The sequence below is a fragment of the Lemur catta genome, chromosome 6 (genome assembly GCF_020740605.2).
Source record: "Lemur catta isolate mLemCat1 chromosome 6, mLemCat1.pri, whole genome shotgun sequence".
Classification (NCBI taxonomy): Eukaryota; Metazoa; Chordata; class Mammalia; order Primates; family Lemuridae; genus Lemur; species Lemur catta.
This window is the reverse complement of record NC_059133.1, coordinates 75,003,204-75,022,023: the sequence shown is the minus strand read 5'-3', so window position 1 is coordinate 75,022,023 and position 18,820 is coordinate 75,003,204. Positions and strand designations below refer to the sequence as shown.

Here is an 18,820-nt window from a genome sequence, read left to right as displayed (position 1 = left end):
CTGGCGACAGTGAAAGTTTTCATGAAAGTGAAGTTTTGTAGGAAAAAGCTTCATGTGTCATCAGCCCATAGTCTTGGAAGCGTCTTGGAAGCGATCTTTAGGATTTGGCTAGCCCAGAATTACAACTTTAAATAGTTCACATAAATCTTCCAGTTAACAAAGGAGTATTATTTCTAATTAGGAATTAACCAGAAATCAGACTTGAGATATCACCTCTCCTAACTTGCTCATTTAACACAGGAGGAAACTGAACCCTAGAGTGATTAGGTGACCGTCTGTGATAACACTGTAGTTTAGTGGAAGAGTTGGGACTAGAGTCCAGTGCCCTGACTCCAAGTTCAGTGTTCTTTCTACTACCTCGGAATCTCTTATCATCTTATCCCTAATACAATAAAAGTTAAAGTATAACATGTAATAGGGTTCTGGTTTGAAAATACCCAAATATATTTTATTTTTGTGATATAAGTTTGAGTGATGAGAGCAAGCTTACACTCATACTGCATTTTTGCCCTTGACATGTAAAACAGTACTCACAGCCTCTAAGGTTATCATTTGGTTATTTGAGGAAGAAAATTGTGTGGCCCTTATTTTGTTCAATTCTATTCTTCATTGTAGTAAAATAATTTTTAAACATTCTTGAGGAAAAACATGCAAATAAGAACTTCCTGTATTGGCTACTATTGGTTGCCTATTTAGCATTGCCCCTTTCCTTGCTACCTTTTTAACAGATTCTCTATTTTATTTAGGCATCTAACCTTCCTTTACATGACTCAGAGGAAGGGGACCTCATTCCACGTTCCAGGATTGATTTTGGTAAGCCTAAGTGAAACATGATAATTCCCTTCCTTTGCTGGTGACATCCTTGAGAATGGGCAGATCACAGTCTCGAAATATTTCTGTCATCTTGCTTCCAGTTTGTGGTTGAAGCTGCGCCTAAGAGGCTAGATCCAAAAGAGTAAGAGAGAATTTCTGAAGCTCTGACTTGTGGTGCTTAGAGACTGCATTACCTATGAACTTCTTGTTATATGTGATACTAGTTATACATTTCTTTATTGGTTAAGCCAGTTTGATTTCAGAATTTTATGTTACTTCCAGATGGAAGTATTCTGTTTGATGCATCTCCTAATACTTTGTGTTGTGAACGAAGATTCAATAAGAGTTATGTTTTGACAACTAAATGGATGTGAATTCAATGAAGAGGGAAGACTCTTAATGGATTTGAAACTAGTAGACTCTTTTAAGAGATTTTTAACTGGGAGAATAATAAAATCATGGCTTATAAGGCATCATAAACTAACGGTGATTTATTTTTCATCCTTACAGCTCCAGTGAACTTCTAATTTCTTTTTGCAATGGTCTCCTGAATACAGTGGATTCTATTTATTTCTTATTTTTTTTGACCTCTGTTATATTGGAACTGTTTCTGTTTTTTTGTATTTCTGATCATTCCTTTTAAATTTCTTTTACTGACTTATTTTCCTCTTTCTATACCTTGAATATTAATAAATTTCTATGGTTTTATTCTTGGTCTAATTTTTAAAAATTAAACTTTATTATTTACAACAGTTTTATATTTACAGAAAATTGTGATGATAATACAGAGAGTTCTCATAAACCCACACCCAGTTTCTCCTGTTATAAACATGTTACATTATGGTATGGTACATTTGTTTAAATGAATTAACCAATATTTATACATAATTATTTACTAAAGTGCATACTTTATTCATATTTTCTTGGTTTTTATCTAATTTCCTTTTTCTGCTCCAGACTACCATCTAGGATACCATATTAAATAGTGGTCATATCTCCTTAGGCTGCTCTTGGCTGTGACAATTTCTTAAACTTTACTTGTTTCTGATGTCCTTGACAGTTTTGAGGAGTATAGGCCAGACAGTTTGTAGATTGTCACTCAGTTGAGATTGGTGTGATATTTTTCTCATGATTAGACTGGTGTTATGGGTTTTTGGGAAGAAGAGCACAGAGGTAAACTGCCACTTTCATCACATCATATTAAGGGTATCTACTATCAATTTATTATTGTTAAGTTGTGACTTATCATTGTTGATGTTTATGTTGATATTTGGCTGAGGTGGTTTTTGTTAGTCTTCTCCACTGTAAAGTTCTTCTTATTCCCTTTTTCCATATTGTGATTTCTGGGAAGTCACTATGTGCAGATTACACTTGAGGAGTGGGGAATTATTTTGCACCTCCTTGAGAGTGAAATAGCTACATAGATTATTTGGAATTCTTCTGCATGGAAGATGTGTCTATTCATCGTCATTTATTTATTTAATCATGTATATCAGTACAGACTCATGGATATTTATTTTCTACTTTTCTTGGCCAGAGTTTTAATTGCTGATGTATAGTGATGAATTCTAAATATATTTATCCTAGCAGTTCTTTCCACCTCTATTTTGAACTCTACTTCTTTCTAATCAACTTCCTATTAGACTTTACATTTGGTCTTTTCTTTTATTAAAACCTAGAACTCAATGTATCCACATTACCTAAGGCCAAACTACTCATTCTGTACTTTATCTCCTTCATTTTATGACTCTTTTCACCCAAACATGCTTTTCCTACCCATCTACTCAAGCTAGAAACCAATGGAATCCTGTAGTTTTCCTTTCCTTTATTCCCACTCCCTCAGTACCTCTTACTTGAATTATATTTACCTATTGCATTGATTTCCCTAAAACTAGCCTATTTCACTTCCACACTTTCATCCACATTGCCTCATAGCTGTTTTTCTAAAATACATGTCACTTATTGAAAATACTCCTTATTTCCCACTTCAGAATCCTTCAATGAGTTCTGTCTCTGCCACTGATTTAACTGTGATTTCAGCCAAATTACTTGATATCTCTCTAGCCTAAGTTTCCTTATTAAAAAAGAAGAGATGGTGATAAGGATCTTCTAAGGATTAAAAATGGTAGTGCCATTCCACCTTCATGGTTCCTGTGTCACCAGAGTTGCCCACCCAAAGTAGCTCCACCTCCACAGTTCCTGTGCTGCTGTCTGACCACATGGCCATGCCCACATGGCTCCTGCACTACCTCTAGGCTACAGCTTTACCTCTGAGGCTCCTGCTGCCCTAGGCCCATAACTCTGCCTGTGAGGCTCCAGTGCTGCCCCTGTTCTACCCCTGAGGCTCCAGTGCTTCCATTGGGCCCCCAGGCTCTGCCACTTGGCTTCACTATAGCTGCTGGGACTGTGGCTCTGCCCCAGAGGCTCCAGTAGTGCTTCTAGGCCCCAAGACTTCATCCCTTAGGTTCTACTACTGCTGCAAGGCCCATGGAACTGCCCTGTGGTCCAATGCTCTGCCAAGGACCCTGCAGCCTCAATTTGCCATTGCACCTGACATGGTTTAAGCAAATGTCCACAGAGCAGACACTCATGACTGCTGCCTATATAGCCTCACCTAGCTTCTACTGTCACCTCTGCAGGGAGACCCTAGGCAGAGCAATGCCCTGAAATACCAGTCACCATGAGGAGGGTCTCACCTAGCACCCAACTTGAGCTTCTAAGAATAGTCTGGGGAACAACCCACCACTCTGCACAGAGGTCATCCAGTACCAGCTTGAACTGTGACAATAACAGGAGAACAAGACAAGACAGAACAGCCACATTACAGGTTCTCAGTGTGCCCACCCCTCCCCTGACATGTCAGTCTAACAGAGGACACAAATGCGCCACCTAGGGACCTCTCCTTCTCACTAAGTAGGAGAGTTCCCAGCAGAAGAGAACAGGTGCCCTATAAATCTGTCAGCCCTGAGCCAAGAAAAGAGATTCAGATGAGGAACAGCCAGCAATAGAATTCTGATATGAAAAAACAAAACAGTTTGACACTCTCAAGGGATCACACTGATCTACAGCAATGGACCCCAATCAAAAGCAAATGGTTGAAATGTCAGAAATAGAATTCAGAATATAGATGGCAAATAAGATGAATGGAAATGAACAGAAAGTTGAAAACCAACAAAAAAGCCAAAAAAATATTTCAGGAAATCAATGAAAAAATTGCTAAAGAGCTAGTTATAATAAGAAAGGATGTAATAGAACTGAAAGAAGTGAAAGAGTCACTTAGGGATTTTCAAAATACAGCATAAGGCTTCACCAACAGGCAAAACCAAGAAAGAATCTCAGAGGTTGAAGACAAGGCTCTCAAGCTAATCCAGTCATTGAAAGAGACAGAAAGGAGAACAAAGAGGACTGAACAATCATTCAGAGAAACATGGGACTATGTGAAGTGAACTAATCTAATTATAGGTATCACTGAGGGAGAGGAGGAAAGAGCAAAAAGCATGGAAAATCTATTTGAGGGAATTATTGAGGAAAACGTCACTGGGATTGTCAGAGATTCAGATATCCAGATACAAGATAGTTATTGAACACTGGGAAGATTCACAGCAAATAGGACATCTTCAAGACACATAGTCATCAACTTGGCCAAAGTCAAAAAGAGGAAGAAAATTCTACAAGCAGCAGGACAAAAGCAGCAACTAATCTACAAAAGAAAACCCATCAGGCTAACAGAAGACTTCTCAGTGGAGACCTTACAAGCCACAAGGTATTGGGGCCCCATCGTCAGTCTTCTTAAACAGAACAACTAACAGCCAAGAATCTTGTATCCTGCAAAACTAAGTTTTATAAATAATGGAGAAATGAAGACTTTTCCAGACAAGCAAGCACTAAGGGAATTTGTCACTACCAGACTTGCCCTACGGAAATACTTAGAACTCCATGGATCAGCACAATACATACTCAGCAGTGAAAATCACCAAAAAGTTAAAGCTCACAGCTCTTATAAAACAGTAGGACAAGAGGGAAAACAAAACAGTAAGATATGACCCAGCATGATGAATAGAACAGCATGCCGCATATGAATACTAACACTTAACATAAATGGTCTGAATGCCCCATTTAAAAGACAGACTGGCTGAATGGATGAAAACACATAACCTAAGTATCTGTTGTTTCCAGGAAACACATCTAACCCACTAGGACTCACACAGACTCAGGGTGAAGGGATGGAAAAAATATTGCACAGAAATGGAAACCAAAATAGAGCAGCTGCAGCCATTCTCATATCAGATAAAATAGGCTTCAAATCAACAACGGTAAAGAAAGACAGTGATGGTCACTATAAAATTGTAAAGAAAGCAATTCAACAAGAAGAACAGGGAATAGGGACAAGATGGTGGACCAAAGACACCACCAGCCCGAACATCCCTGTAAGATGGAGAAATTTTAGATGAAAGAGGAAAAACAGACAGACAAACAAACATAGATTGGATGAGGGTCTGAAGGAAGGGTGCCTGGACCTACAGGAGATTCCACAGGAAGAAGTTGTGGAGCAGAAGTGGAAGGAGAAAGGCGCAGAGACCAGTGAGAAGGTTAGGTGGATTGGCTGACATCCCCCTCCCTCATATCTCAGACTGTTGGAGGGCTCCCGGGTTGCTGGAGAGACCTTCTGCCGAGGTGAGCCCAGAGATGGCTGCTGCCAGCGAGTGGAGAGCTGCTTATGGACAGGGTACCACGCTCTTACTACTCCCCCTCCCCGGGCACCTCCCACCCCACAGACCCAAACTGGACAGCAGGTGCCATATTGCTCCGCTACCCACTGGGCACCTTTGCCCTCGCCAGGGAGCCTCAATCCCTAAGGTTCCATTTTCTTGTCTCCACACAACTGTTTCCCAACTCCGGCCCAGACTGCCCGAGCCACAGAAGTCCAGTGGGTCCCGGGAGACCTTCATGATTCCAGAGCCCTGTCGTTCTGTGTGGTCTGCCTCCCAGACAGAGGGTTGGAGACAGCCAGAAGGTGGACTTTCCTCCCCGTAGACTCTTTTTCGCCCCTTCCCCTCCCCCACCTGTGGCTGGGGAGAGAGACAATTGAGCCACCACACGTGAATGGGGCTCAGACCTTTCATTTTGGGGTCCTGCAGCAGACTTAGGGCAGGTCAGACTGTGAGCTCCCTGCCTGCTGGCCCTCCTTGGTGCTGATTGCTGGTGTCTCCAGCAGAGCGGAACATACCTCAACGTGGAGGGACATTGAATCAGCTTGGGCACCCCATGAGAGAGACTTGAGACCGGTATCCTTCTCCCTAGTATGGTCAGGGTTTGATCTCCAGGGCCCATATGTGTATTAATCAAATTTCAGAAGCTTCTTGGTTGGAAATGAAAGAAACCTGAAACCTGCTAGCTTAAGAAATCAAATTTGTTTGTTAACACTGGTTGTCTCTAGACTTTTTTGATTGTTCTTCTCTATCAGAAATACATTTTTTGGAATGCAACCCCAGTGTGGGTATATTTTTTATATACATATATGACTATATTATAATCTATTATAATAATACATTATGTACATTATAAAAAGACACAAATATTTCACTTTTCAAAGGATAATACAGAATAAGACTTCTACTTCTTTTTTGTTTTTTTACTTCTTACTCTCTTTTTTTTTAAATGGCTTCACTGTTTCAGATTGGCTTTTTGGGGGGGCTAGGACCATGGCTGCTGCTGGCATTGGGCTCATTTCTTAACAGTCTGCATTTATTTATTCAACAAATTATGAATGGAGTGTATACTCCAGAAGATTGGGGGAAAGGGTGTTGGGTTGGCAAAATTAAGAGATGCTACTTAAGCCTTGTGGGCCAAGAGTATGTTAGCTAAGAGTTCTTTCGTGACATATCTGAAGATGCCTATTCTTTATCTTTGTTGACTTTTTATCAAGGCTAACCTTTACACTGTCTCTACATTCTCTGAAATGAATCTTTAACCACATGTATTACCTTAACCTTTTATAGTAGTAGTGAGGGTGAAAGGTAGAAAAAGAAGATGGAAATCTCTGGTATTTTATGAACATATCCAGTCTGTTCCCTGAATGGCCATTGATGTATAAAGGGTATATTTAATTTGAAGACATTCCATACTTTATTTCCTAAGGCATGGAAATTGGCCAGTGTATTTTTTAAAGCACTTCTTAAATTAAATTTAAAACAAAAGGAATTTCTAAATGTCTCTGCATAAATGAGAAAACTTTGTTAACCCGTAATGTTTCATCTTCCACATTTCCAAATATTCTGAGTAAGCAAGTTTTGGGGGATGTATTTTTGTTTATTGGATTTTGATAGTATTAAAAACATTGATCCAATATGGTGGTGAGGGCTGCATTATTTGAATTCTGTATAGTAGTGAGTGACATAATATTAACTCATAGTGGTATTCACTATTAGGGGCAAAACTGAGTACTAGATTTTGATGTTTCTGAAATGGTGACTATAAAAAGCATGAGGCTAATTTCTGTAAAGAATATGATCTATACTGTTACTAAACTGTTTAATAATTATAGTATTTGATACCATATTCTTCTTAAAAAATTATGCCATTATTTAATTTATAGTGTTTGAGCTAGGTTGGGTTTGGTTCCATTGTAAAACAAGGACTCTTATATTAGAGCAGCAAGGTGAGCGTCATGTGTTTGAATACTTAATTTAGATGTGGAATATTGTATATTATGGATAGGATGTTAAACTAGAGGCTCTAAAAAGTTCCTAAGTAATAGAGTTCGTTGGTGAATTTCTTTGCGTTACTATTATAGGATTTTGACAATGCTTTTCTATGTTGTAGTTTTGGGTTTTGTACATGTAGTTGGTGAGAAATAAACTGGAAATTCTCTGTGGGTTGGAATCCGATGTGGCTTCAAAAGGCAATCAAAATATTTTAGCATACATGTGCCAGGTAAATTTTTAAGTGGACTTTCCATAGGCTTCAAACTTTGAGGCCAAATAATGTAGAGTGACTTTATAGTTGCAAACAGACTCCTGTTGACTTACATTTGGTTTTTAAATTTGTGGTGGGAAATCAATAGCTGATTAAGCAAACAACAAAAAAAATATCTTTGTGCATTCTTAGTACAGCTTGTTCCCATTCACTTGTGACAAGCTGTTTGGGGAAGAGTTCTGAGATGACATGCCAAGACTTGATTTCTTCTAGTGGGTTTTCTTCATATTTTTAAAATGATAGGTGTATTTCAAGATTGAGAATTTTCTGAATTTTTAAAAGACTTTCCCCAGAATAATTTAATTGAATAATTTTAGATTTTTTAGCAGTACCTAAGTGCAGATATATGTTTTCCTCCCTCTTTTCTTCTAATTTATTTGAGAGTTTGAGGAAAGGAATATTGTAGTACTATTATGGTGGCCAAATTTAGAAAGATGTAGGTGAATTTATTGTCTTTCAGATTACATTATTCTTATTTATATGAGTAAATAAGAATAGAGATAACACATGTAATTTGAGGTCTACATCTGGTTTTGAGTTAAGTGAATCTGTTCCAAGCTCAGTTATCTTCAATGGTGATTTTCCCAGCTTTAAATTAGGAACTTGGCATTGAACACCATGTGATTTTGTGTAAGTAAATTGTGATGTTTCAGATTGTGATGTTTTCTGTCACTTCATAATTCTAATTTTAAAATTTCAGTTTTTAAAGTAGGATAATTCACTCCAGAAAAGTCTGAAATCTGTGATTTTCTATATACTGCCAGGTGATTTGATGGTCAAGGGTTTGAATCAAACTGAATATCCTTTATTAGAAATATGGTAGCTCATTTTATCCACCCACCCATAGAATTGTAACCATGGATTTTCTGTCTTTTATTTATAAAACTATAGGAGACCCTTTGTATTTGTATTTGAAAATTTCTTGAAAACTCAGAAATAGAGATATTTATGAACTTTTCCTGCACTGGTAATATAAAGTGAAGAATAGGGGATAAGCTTAAAGCACAAGCCATTTACTACTCTTTTGCCTTATTTAAAAAAAAGTTTGCTTTTATAATTATTGGTCTGAATTGAACAGGGTTTCATTTTGAATATTGCAGGTACCACAAAGTCTTTTCTTATAGCTATTATCTACTTGTATAATGCCATCTACTAAATTATAAATGCGTTGAAGATAGATAGGGGTTACTATAAATTCATCTATGTATTCTATTATACTTAACTTCTCTTATAACAGCTTACATAGAATAAGTTTGTTGAATTAGTAAATAATGAGTTTGTTGAATTAATTTAGATTGACTTGAATTAGAGGGGAGGAATTAGACAGATTGAATAATAAGAATAAACTGAGGGAAGCTAAGTCTTATAGTCATTCCAGATGTCTTCTTATTTTAGTTTAAGTAACCGAGAATGGTGATGTTTGATTCACCTTTGAAATTGTTATGACTGAATGATCAGAGATAGTAGCAAGTCTTTGTTCTGCAATTTACCTTTCAATAAGCTGCCCTGTGTAATAATTCTGGTGTTAAAAAATACCGTTACTATATTTTGTTTCAAGGGATAAGTTTCATGAATTAATGTCTAGATTAATCTCCTAAGTTTCTTTTCTCCTAACCCTACTATTTAAAAAAATTAATGTGTAATTTACATATATTATAAATGAACATATTGAGGGTGTATAGTTTGTTGAGTTCTGATAAATACGTACCTGTGTTACAATACTCCAATCAAGTTATAAAACATTTCCAATTCCTCAGAAAGTGCCCCTATTTGCCCTGCAGTCAATCTTTCTCCATATACTCTACCCTACCCCCAGCATCCACTCATCTGATTTCTATTACATAGATTAGTTTTGCCTGTTCTCAAACTTCATATACATGGAATTTTATAATATATGCTCTCTGTGACTGGCTTAATTTGCCCAACATGATGTTTTTGATTTATTATTATTAGTAGTATTGTGAAGACTTTTTAAATAGTGTAGTGAGAAGTGTTAGAGAACATCCCCCTGGTTAGTGGTGAGAAAATTCCTGTGAATGTCATTGTTTAATTAAACGATCAAAGAAAAAATCTATGTTAGTGATAATACCTATAATATCCTTTTGCAACCTAGATAGGAAGTATTTCTTTTGGTAATTGTTATGGGCATCTACTGAATATTCACAAGGTCCATTTGAATCTGGACATTAAAATCTTCATTTTATTTATTTTGTCAGAATAGTCAAGTTTGTCTTAATTACTGAATACTGACTACTCTGAAAATATCATCTTTTGGTTTTGGAAGAAAGAAAACTCTATTTTTATTTAGTTTTTATTCTCACATTTGGTTTTGATCTTGGTTATAGCTAAGGATATGTAGAGATGGGCCTTTGTCTGTTTAACAATGCCTATGGAATGGGTCACACTTCATTGGGAGACATAACTCAGGTGTGAGTGCCTTAACTCTTGGTATCATCTTATTTTTTTTTTTCAAATTGTGGAAAGATACCCATAACATAAAATTGATGATCTTTACCATTTTAAAGTGTACAATTCAGTGGCATTAAGTATAATCACATTGTTTTGCTAGCATTACCATCATCCATGCACAGAATTCTTCATCTTGCAAAACTGAAACTTCATCATTCTTAATTTAAAAAACATTTTACAAAAAGAGGTTATAGTACTAACTCCTTTATCCAGCTCAGCTGGGCCTGGTAATTGTTAAGTTTAGAAAAATACTTTTTGCTAGAGTGTGGGTGGATAGTCATGAAAAAGTGGTATGTACATAACTTAAAACACAATATATATTTATAGCCCGGCCTTTTGATATTAGACCCAAAATCTTTTCTATGAGCATAGGACTTCTGATTAGAATTTATCATGGATTTTCTTAAATCACACCTTTAAATATCATCTTCAATTTCTAGTTTCAATTTCCTTTTGAGTGTAGTGAGACAGTTGCAAAATAGTCTCAGTGGAGATTATCCTAAATTTTTATAAATAGTCTTGCCTCTTGACAGCAATTTTTTTTCAAAGCAACTAGTCTTTATCAAGTTGTTATAAAGTAGTGAACTTTCTCATGGAAGCAACTACTTCCACTTCTATTTATAGATTTTAAAAGTATATTTAATGAAATTATATAATTATATCAAGAAATAAAACTAATATAAAAATGGGAACAAAAACAATTATTTCTTAATGATATACAATTCAGCTGATAGGAACATAAGTGCAAGCTTTTGCCTTAGTAACCATGACCCTTTCCTTCACACTGTGAAAATCAAAGGTAATGGGAAGCATTGGCTCATTTCATGCTTATCTCATGAATTACTTACATTAAAGACAATGAAAACAACTTTTAGCATGGATAGTAAATTGATAATTTGAAAGTTTCTAAAGTTTCAGTATCTTACATTAACAGGTACAAATGGGCCTTCTGCTTTCTTTCCTATTGTCACAAATAGTGAGTCTGTTCATGCCATAGAATGAAATTACAGCTTTTGTTTTAGTTACCTGTTGCTGTGTAACAAACTACCCCAAAACTTTAGTGGCTTAAACAATATTTTGTGTTGCTCATAATTTTGAGGGTCAGGTATTTGGGAAGGCTTTTGCTGGTCTTATACTGTTGAAGTCAGATGGTGGCTCTGGCTGGAGACATCTGAAGGCCTTTTCATTCACGTCTAGCATCGAAGCCAGAATAACTGGGTAGAGTGTGAGATTGATTAAGTGGTTCTGTTTTCATGTGGTCTCTCCATAGGGCTAATTTGGGCTACTTTGTAGCTTGGTGTTCTCAGATTCAAATTTCTTTTATGGAGGGTCGTATTCTCCAGAGCAAGTGTTCACGAGACAGTAAGTGGAAGCTGCCTCTTTCTTAAGGCCCGGGCCTAGAAAATGGCCACATACTACTGTTTAAAGCAATCACAAAGCCCACCCACATTCAAGGGGAGGAGACATAGACTCTGCCTTGCTATAGGAGGCATGCCAAAGAATTTGTGACCATCTTTAATATGTCAAAGGATTAAATGGTGTATAATGAATGATAGTCTTATTTTAAAAAGCTTGAGAATATTTCTGGTGGATGTCAACATTTCAGACATTTTTTTTTATTTCTTCCTTGACCGAATGATCATTCAGGAGTGTGTTGTTTAATTTCTATGTATGGTTTCTGAGGTTCCTCTTCGTATTGATTTCTGGCTTTATTCCAATGTGGTCTGAAGAGACTTGATTATGATTTTGATTTTTAAATATTTTTTAAGACTAGTTTTGTGGCCTAAACTGTGATGTATCTTGGAGAATTTTCCATGTGCTAATGAAAAGAATGTATATTATGTAGTTGTTGGGTGGCATGTTTCATAAATGTCTGTTAAGTCCATTTGGCCTAAAGTCCAATTTCAGTCCAGTGTATCTTTGTTGATTTTCTGTCTTGATGATCTGTCTAGTGCCGTGAGTGGCAAATTGAAGTCCCCCACTATTATTGTTTTGCTGTCTATCTTTTTCTTTAGGCTAGTAATATTTGTTTTGTGAATCGAGGTACTCCAGTGTTGGGTGTATATATATTTAAGATCATTATATTCTCTTATTGAATGGGTCCTTTTATTATTATGTAATGACCTTCTTTGTCTTTTTTTTTTTACCGTTTTTTATTTAAAGTTTATTTTATCTGATATAAGTATAGCTATTCCCATTCACTTTTGGTTTCTGTTTGTATGGAATATCTTTTTCCACCCCCTTACTTTCAGTCAATATGTATCTTTATTTGTAAGGTGAATTTCTCGTAAGCAACAAGTATTAATAGTTAAATCATGTTTTTCTATCCATTCTGCCAATCTGTATCTTTTAAGTGGAACATTTCATTCATTCATGTTCAGGGTTAATACTGATATGTTAGGCTTTGTTCTTGTCATATTGTTAGGTGATTTCAAGTTGTTGTATAATTTCCTTGTTTCTTTCTTTTTCTGTCTTTTTTTCTTTGTGGTTTGCTGAAGTTTTGTCAGGTTACCATCTAATTCCTTTCTCTTTTTCCTTTGTACAATTTTTTTTATAAGACCTGTGAGTTTTATATTTTTGTATGTTTTTGTGATGGTGAATATTGACCTTTTGTTTACCTTGAGTATTTCCTGTAGGGCTGGTCTTGTGGTGATGAATTCTCCCATTGTTTGCTTGTCTGGGAAAGACCTTCTTCCTTTTTCATTTATGACACTTATTCTCCAGCAGCACATAAAATTCTCAGTGGCAGCTTTTTTCTTTCAGCACTTTGAAAATGCCATACCATTCTCTTCTGACCTGTGAAGTTTCTACTGAGAGGTCCACTATTAGTCTGATGGGGTTTCCTTTATAGGTGACTAGATGCTTTTCTCTTGCTAGTTTTGAAATTCACTCTTTCTCTTCAACTTTAGTCATTCTGATTATAATATACCATGGTGAAAAACTTTTTACCATGTATTTGCCTTCAGATTGTTGGGTCTTCTGTGTCCGAATATCTAACTCTCTTGGTTATCCCGGGAAGTTTCATTGATTATTTTCTTAAATAGGTTTTCTAAACTTTTTGATTTTTCTTTCCCCTCAGGAATACCGATAGTTTGTATGATTCATCACTTTATGTAGTCCCAGAAGTCTCAAAGGCTTTGCTCTTTCCTTTTTTATTCTTTTTTCTCTTGTTTTTATGTGAATGGATTATTTTAAAAGTCCTGTCTTCAAGTTTTGAGATTCTTTCCTCTGCTTGGTCTAGTCTGTTCTTGAAGCTTTCTAATGTGTTTTATATTTCCTTCAATCAATTTTTCAGCTCCAGAATTTCTTTTTTTTTTAAATTATATCCATCTCCTTAGTAAATTTCTCATTCATATTTTGAATTAATTTTCTGAATTCTTTGTGTTGGTTTTCAGATTTCACTTCCATCTAATTGAACTTCTTTAGAGTCAATATTTGGAAATCTTTATTTGGCGTTACGAGAAATTCTTTTGGATTGGGATCTGTTGTTGGACAGTTGTTGTAGTCCTTCGGTGATGTCATATTTCCTTGCTTTTTCATGTTTCCTGTGTCTTTCTCTTGACATCTACACATCTGATATAACAGTCGCTTGTTCTGATTTTTTGAAATTGCTTTTGAAGGGAAGAATTTTTTCTTGAAGATACATATATATGTTATTGGTTGAGTAGGACACTTTGGCTTTGATTTTGGGTGCCTGCAGTAGTGTGATCTTTGTTTGAATTCTTAGGTAGTACACAGGGTCAATGGTATCTGTGGTTTCCTTGGTGGCTTAGGAAACAGTTATTTCATTTGAGGCTGTGGTGAAGTTTTGCTGGAGATTTAAATGGCCGCCAACTCTGTTTGTGCCCTAGTGGTGGAAGCAGTGGGCTGAATGTGCCTGATTTTGGGCTCCAGGCAGCTTATGCTGGCAGCATTGTTAATGTGTCCTGGGGGGCCAATTCTTAGGCCTTTTGGTAGCTTGCTCAGAAACTAGTAGTTGGAGCAGAGGCCCAGGTGAGTGGGTGGGTTCTCAGTCCCCTGAGGAGTTGGTGTGCTGTAGGACGTGGCAGTAGAGTGGTGGAGCCCTTCATTAGGATTCAAATTGTCCATGTTGGTGTTACTTGGCACCCTGGTCCTGTGGCCAAAGAGGGTGGGGCCCTTCTCAGGCAGCCTGTACTAGCTGGGAACCATGGGAAGTGCAGTTCACTTGAGACTCAGTCCCACAGCTGCCAGCTGCGGGATGATGGGCACCATTCCAGATGTCTCCTGGAAAGCTTGGTTTCCCAGGTGGGCCTGCAGCTTTATCCATCCTGTGGGCATAAGTTCCCTTTCTGATACGATGCCTCTATGCAATCTCCAAGTAGCTCCCTATGTTAGGCCCCAGAGCTGCATGAGTTAGGTGTTCTCTTGTAGCCAAGATTGTAAAAGCTCATGGAGCACTGGGGCCTTCTCTTTTATTGTTGCCCTGCATCGAGGATCTTCTCCCTGCTGTTAGCAAGTTCCCAGCTGGACAAGTTGCCCTGAACCTTCTCCTTACCCATTTTTGGTGCTTCCTATTGCGTCTGTGGTGAATCCTAGCATTCTTTCCTGATGATCTGTTCAAAATGTGAGAATCGGCTTAGTGTTCTGGTTCCTCTCTCTGGAGGAGGCATATACTACCTGTGTCTAGTCTGCCATCTTGATTCGAGTTTCCATAACAATAAATTTTAGTAAAAAAATTATTCACAGCTCTACCTCCCTTACAATGCTGATCATTGTTCTATGCCCTCCTTCAATTTCTTTTTCTTTTTTTTTTTATTTCAGCTCATTATGGGGGTACAAAAGTTCAGGTTATATATATTGCCCATGCCCCTCCATCCCCCTGAGTCTGAGCTTCAAGCATGTCTATTCCCTAGACAGTGCTCATCGCACTCATCACGTAGGTATGCACGCATCCCCTCCCCCCCTCCCCCCCCAGTCAGAACTTCAAGCGTGTCCATTCCCCAGACAGTGCGCATTGCACTCATCAAGTAGGTATACACCCATCCCTTCCCCCCAGCCCCCACCTCTGTCCGATACCCAATTGGTGTTATTCCCAAATGTGCACTTAGGTGATGATCAGGGAAACCAGTTTGCTGGTGAGTACATGTGGTGCTTATTTTTCCATTCTTGGGATACTTCACTTAATAGAATGGGTTCCAACTCTCTCCAGGAGAACCAAAGAGATACCATATCACCGTTATTTCTTATAGCTGAGTAATATTCCATGGTATACATATACCACATTTTGCTAATCCATTCATGAATTGAACAACTCAATTTCTTTATTATGAATGTAATAGGTGTTGTTTTTAGAGACTTTCTTATAGAAAAGCAGTATGTAGAAGTATATACAGCTATGATATTGCACATGAATGGAAATTAGAAATTAATTACTAAAACGTTTATGTATCTCAAGTGGTTGAATTGTTTTCTTTGATTTTCGTGCATCCCTCACTAATGGTTATGTTAATTTCTCCCATCCAGTTACCTTAATATCTTTCTTTTACTAAACTGTGGTAGGCAGTCCAGTGTCCCTTAAAGATATCAGATTCTAATCCCTGGAACTGGTAAGTGTTATTTATCTAGAAAAAGGGTTTTTGAAGATATGATTAACCTAAGGATCTTGAGATGGAGAAATTATATTAGATTATCTGAGTGGGTCCTAAAAGCTGTCACAAGAGAGAAACAGAGGCATATTCTGCAGACATACAGAAGACAAAATAATGTGAAGACAGAGCAGAAAGAGATTTGAAGATACTAGCCTTTAAGATTAAAATGATGTGGCTATACACCAAGGAATACTGGCAGCCACTAGAAGCTAGCAGAGTCGAAGAACGGGTTCTCCTCTAGGGTCTCTAGAGGGAGGCATCCTTGTCAACTCTTTGAGTGGAGCCCCGTATGGACTTCTAGCCTCCAGAATTATGGGAGAATAAACTTCTATTGTTTTTAGCCATCATGCTTTTGATAATTTGTTACATCAGCTACAGGAAACTAATATATATAAATATATATTTCTATAATTACTGAAAGAGTTAATCATAAAAGAAAAGATTCAAGCAATCTGATCCTCTCTTCCTATGACCTGAACATAATCACAGATGACTTCCTTACTTTTCTTACTGTTAGTGCCTCCTTATCCTTTGGGTCATAGCTTAAATTTCAGCTCTACAGATGAACCTTCTTTTACCACCCAGTTCTTTATTTTTTTTTTCTATATCAATTTCTTTTTTGTTTTATGTATCATTCATCATTCGTGTTCTTGGAGTGAGAGAGACTTTCTTAACCGCCATTGTAAATCTACAAGTTATAAAGAAAGAAAGATATATTTGTATGAAACTTAACTTTCGAATGAAAGAAATATACCACACAAACAATGGGTTTAGTAAAAATATTTCCAATGCAGAGAAAAGAAAGAGTTGCCATCTGTTATAACTGCTTAGATATTGACAAAAAGGAAATAAACAGCAATGTAGGAAAATGAGCAAAGAATATGAAGAAGCAAATCCAAATGGCCAACAACATATTATAAGATGTTCTAATTCACTAGTAAAGGAATGTAAATTAAAGTATCTATGTGATATGTAACCTCGTACCTATCAAACTGCCTCCTTCACCCCCACCCTGAACCCTGTCCCCAGTGAATAAAGAGAGGTGGGTGAGAAAAGAACCAACATTAATGTTTTACTGGCAGGAACCTAAGGGAGAAGTTATTTTTATACTTTGCTAGTAGAAATGTGGATTAGTAGAGCTTTTTTGGACAGTGATCTGACAACATCTATTAAAATTAAAAATTTATATACCAGTTGACCTGGCAGTCTTATTTTTTGGAATCTAGCCTGTAGAAACATGCCTCCACATGTAAGGATTTCTGTACAAGCATTTGTAGTGGCAAAAAAATAGAAATTTGGTATATGTCACTCAATAGGGAAATGGTCAAATAAATATGTGTTTGTTATGTATCTACATAATGGAATCTAAGTAGTCATTAAAAAGAGTGAATCAGATACATATCAGTAAACTAGGAGGGATTTCCATGGACCATTATTACATAAGAAAAAATAAGATGATGAAAAATGTGTGTGGTATATTATATTTAAAAAACATACAGTGATAGCACCATTTTAAATGTAGACATGTTTATGAAAATACATATTTTTATATTATTATATCAGAATAGAGATACAGGCTAGATACATAGTAGGTTTTTAGCTTGGACCATCTGGGTGGGTGAATGGGTAGAGCTGTCATGTTGTGGGAGGGAGGGTAGGGAGGGCATGTGAGGTGGGGAACCATGCGTTCAAAGGAAAATGAAAGACTGCATTAAAAACAACAGTTTTGATGGTATCATATTTATATGATTTAAAGTTGAAATTAAAACTTAGGTGTAGAGATTTTTTAAAAATTGCGTGGGATGGTATTAATTATTATAGCTTTTTTGGAAAGTGATTCAGCAAACTATATCAAGCAGTGTTCATGCTCTTTGAGCTAATCATTTTATATTTGGGAGTTTATATTTAGGTGATAACCTGAAAGAAGAAAAAAGTTAATGCATGAAGACATCATTGTGATGTTAGCTATATAATAGGGACTAAATTATATGCTAGGGAATATAATAAAATTTATCCAGCATAAACTAATGTTTAAACTTTCTCTTTTTAAACTTTAATGTTTAAAAATAGGAAAATGGTTAAATTGTCGTATTGATGAAATATTATATAGACATAAATAATACAATTATGAAGGCCATTAATAACTTAGAACTTTATATTATATAATTGAAAAAGAAATTTATAATTGCATATACAGTTTGTATATGCATTTATTTGAATACTGCAGGTAAATAAGATAAAATGAAAACAGTATGGTGGGATTATAGTGAATTCTGTTTATCTCATTTTGACAGTAAAATCTGGAGAAAAATGTTGCTCAATTATCAGAAAGCAAAATTTAGAAGAAACACTCATTAAAAATTAATATCTAGCTATGTAACTTCGTGGGGCAGATTTTCTTTGTTAGAAAAACACAAAGAAATTTTGTAGTTTAGCCTTAGGCATTTGCAGAATGTTTAAATTTGGAATAAGGTTGGCATTTTTTATCAATATCTTATTCTGAAAATTGCAGTCTCTTCATGATTTATTAATGAGAAATCTCTGGTTTCATGTGTCATATTTCTTAACTAGGAGAAAATTTTGGAGTAAGTCTTCAGAAACAATTAGCCTAACTTCTTAATTTTACACTCACAGAATTGGTACAGATTTAGACAGCCAATTTTGTAACAGCTTAGCTATTGTACGTTATTTAATCATTTGACAATTGTATTGGTGTTTCTAAAATATACTAATATGTTATGGAGCTAAGGCAAACAGGTGATAAATTTGTAAAGCAATTCAAGGAAAAATGTAGTATAAGCCAAAACACATTTAAACGAGATACATTTAAAGTTTATTTTAATAAAGTACATACCTTAACTTTTTGAAGATATGTGGAATTAAAAAAATTTTCATTTTGAAATAATTATAGATTCACAGGAAGTTGCAAAGATAGTACAGAGAAGTCTTGCGTA

The 18,820-nt window shown here is 36.2% G+C and overlaps 1 protein-coding gene across 4 annotated transcripts in view; it reads left to right on the top strand.

The window, feature by feature from the left end:
* The first annotated feature begins 756 nt into the window (after nucleotides 1-756).
* Nucleotides 757-18,820, top strand: part of CCDC91 (coiled-coil domain containing 91) — a 487,635-nt gene continuing 469,571 nt past the window's right edge. For all 4 annotated transcript variants that reach the window (XM_045554115.1, XM_045554112.1, XM_045554116.1 and 1 more), the window contains exon 1: nucleotides 757-813. The gene's annotated coding sequence lies outside the window, so the exon portion shown is untranslated. The remainder of the gene's footprint in view (nucleotides 814-18,820) is intronic.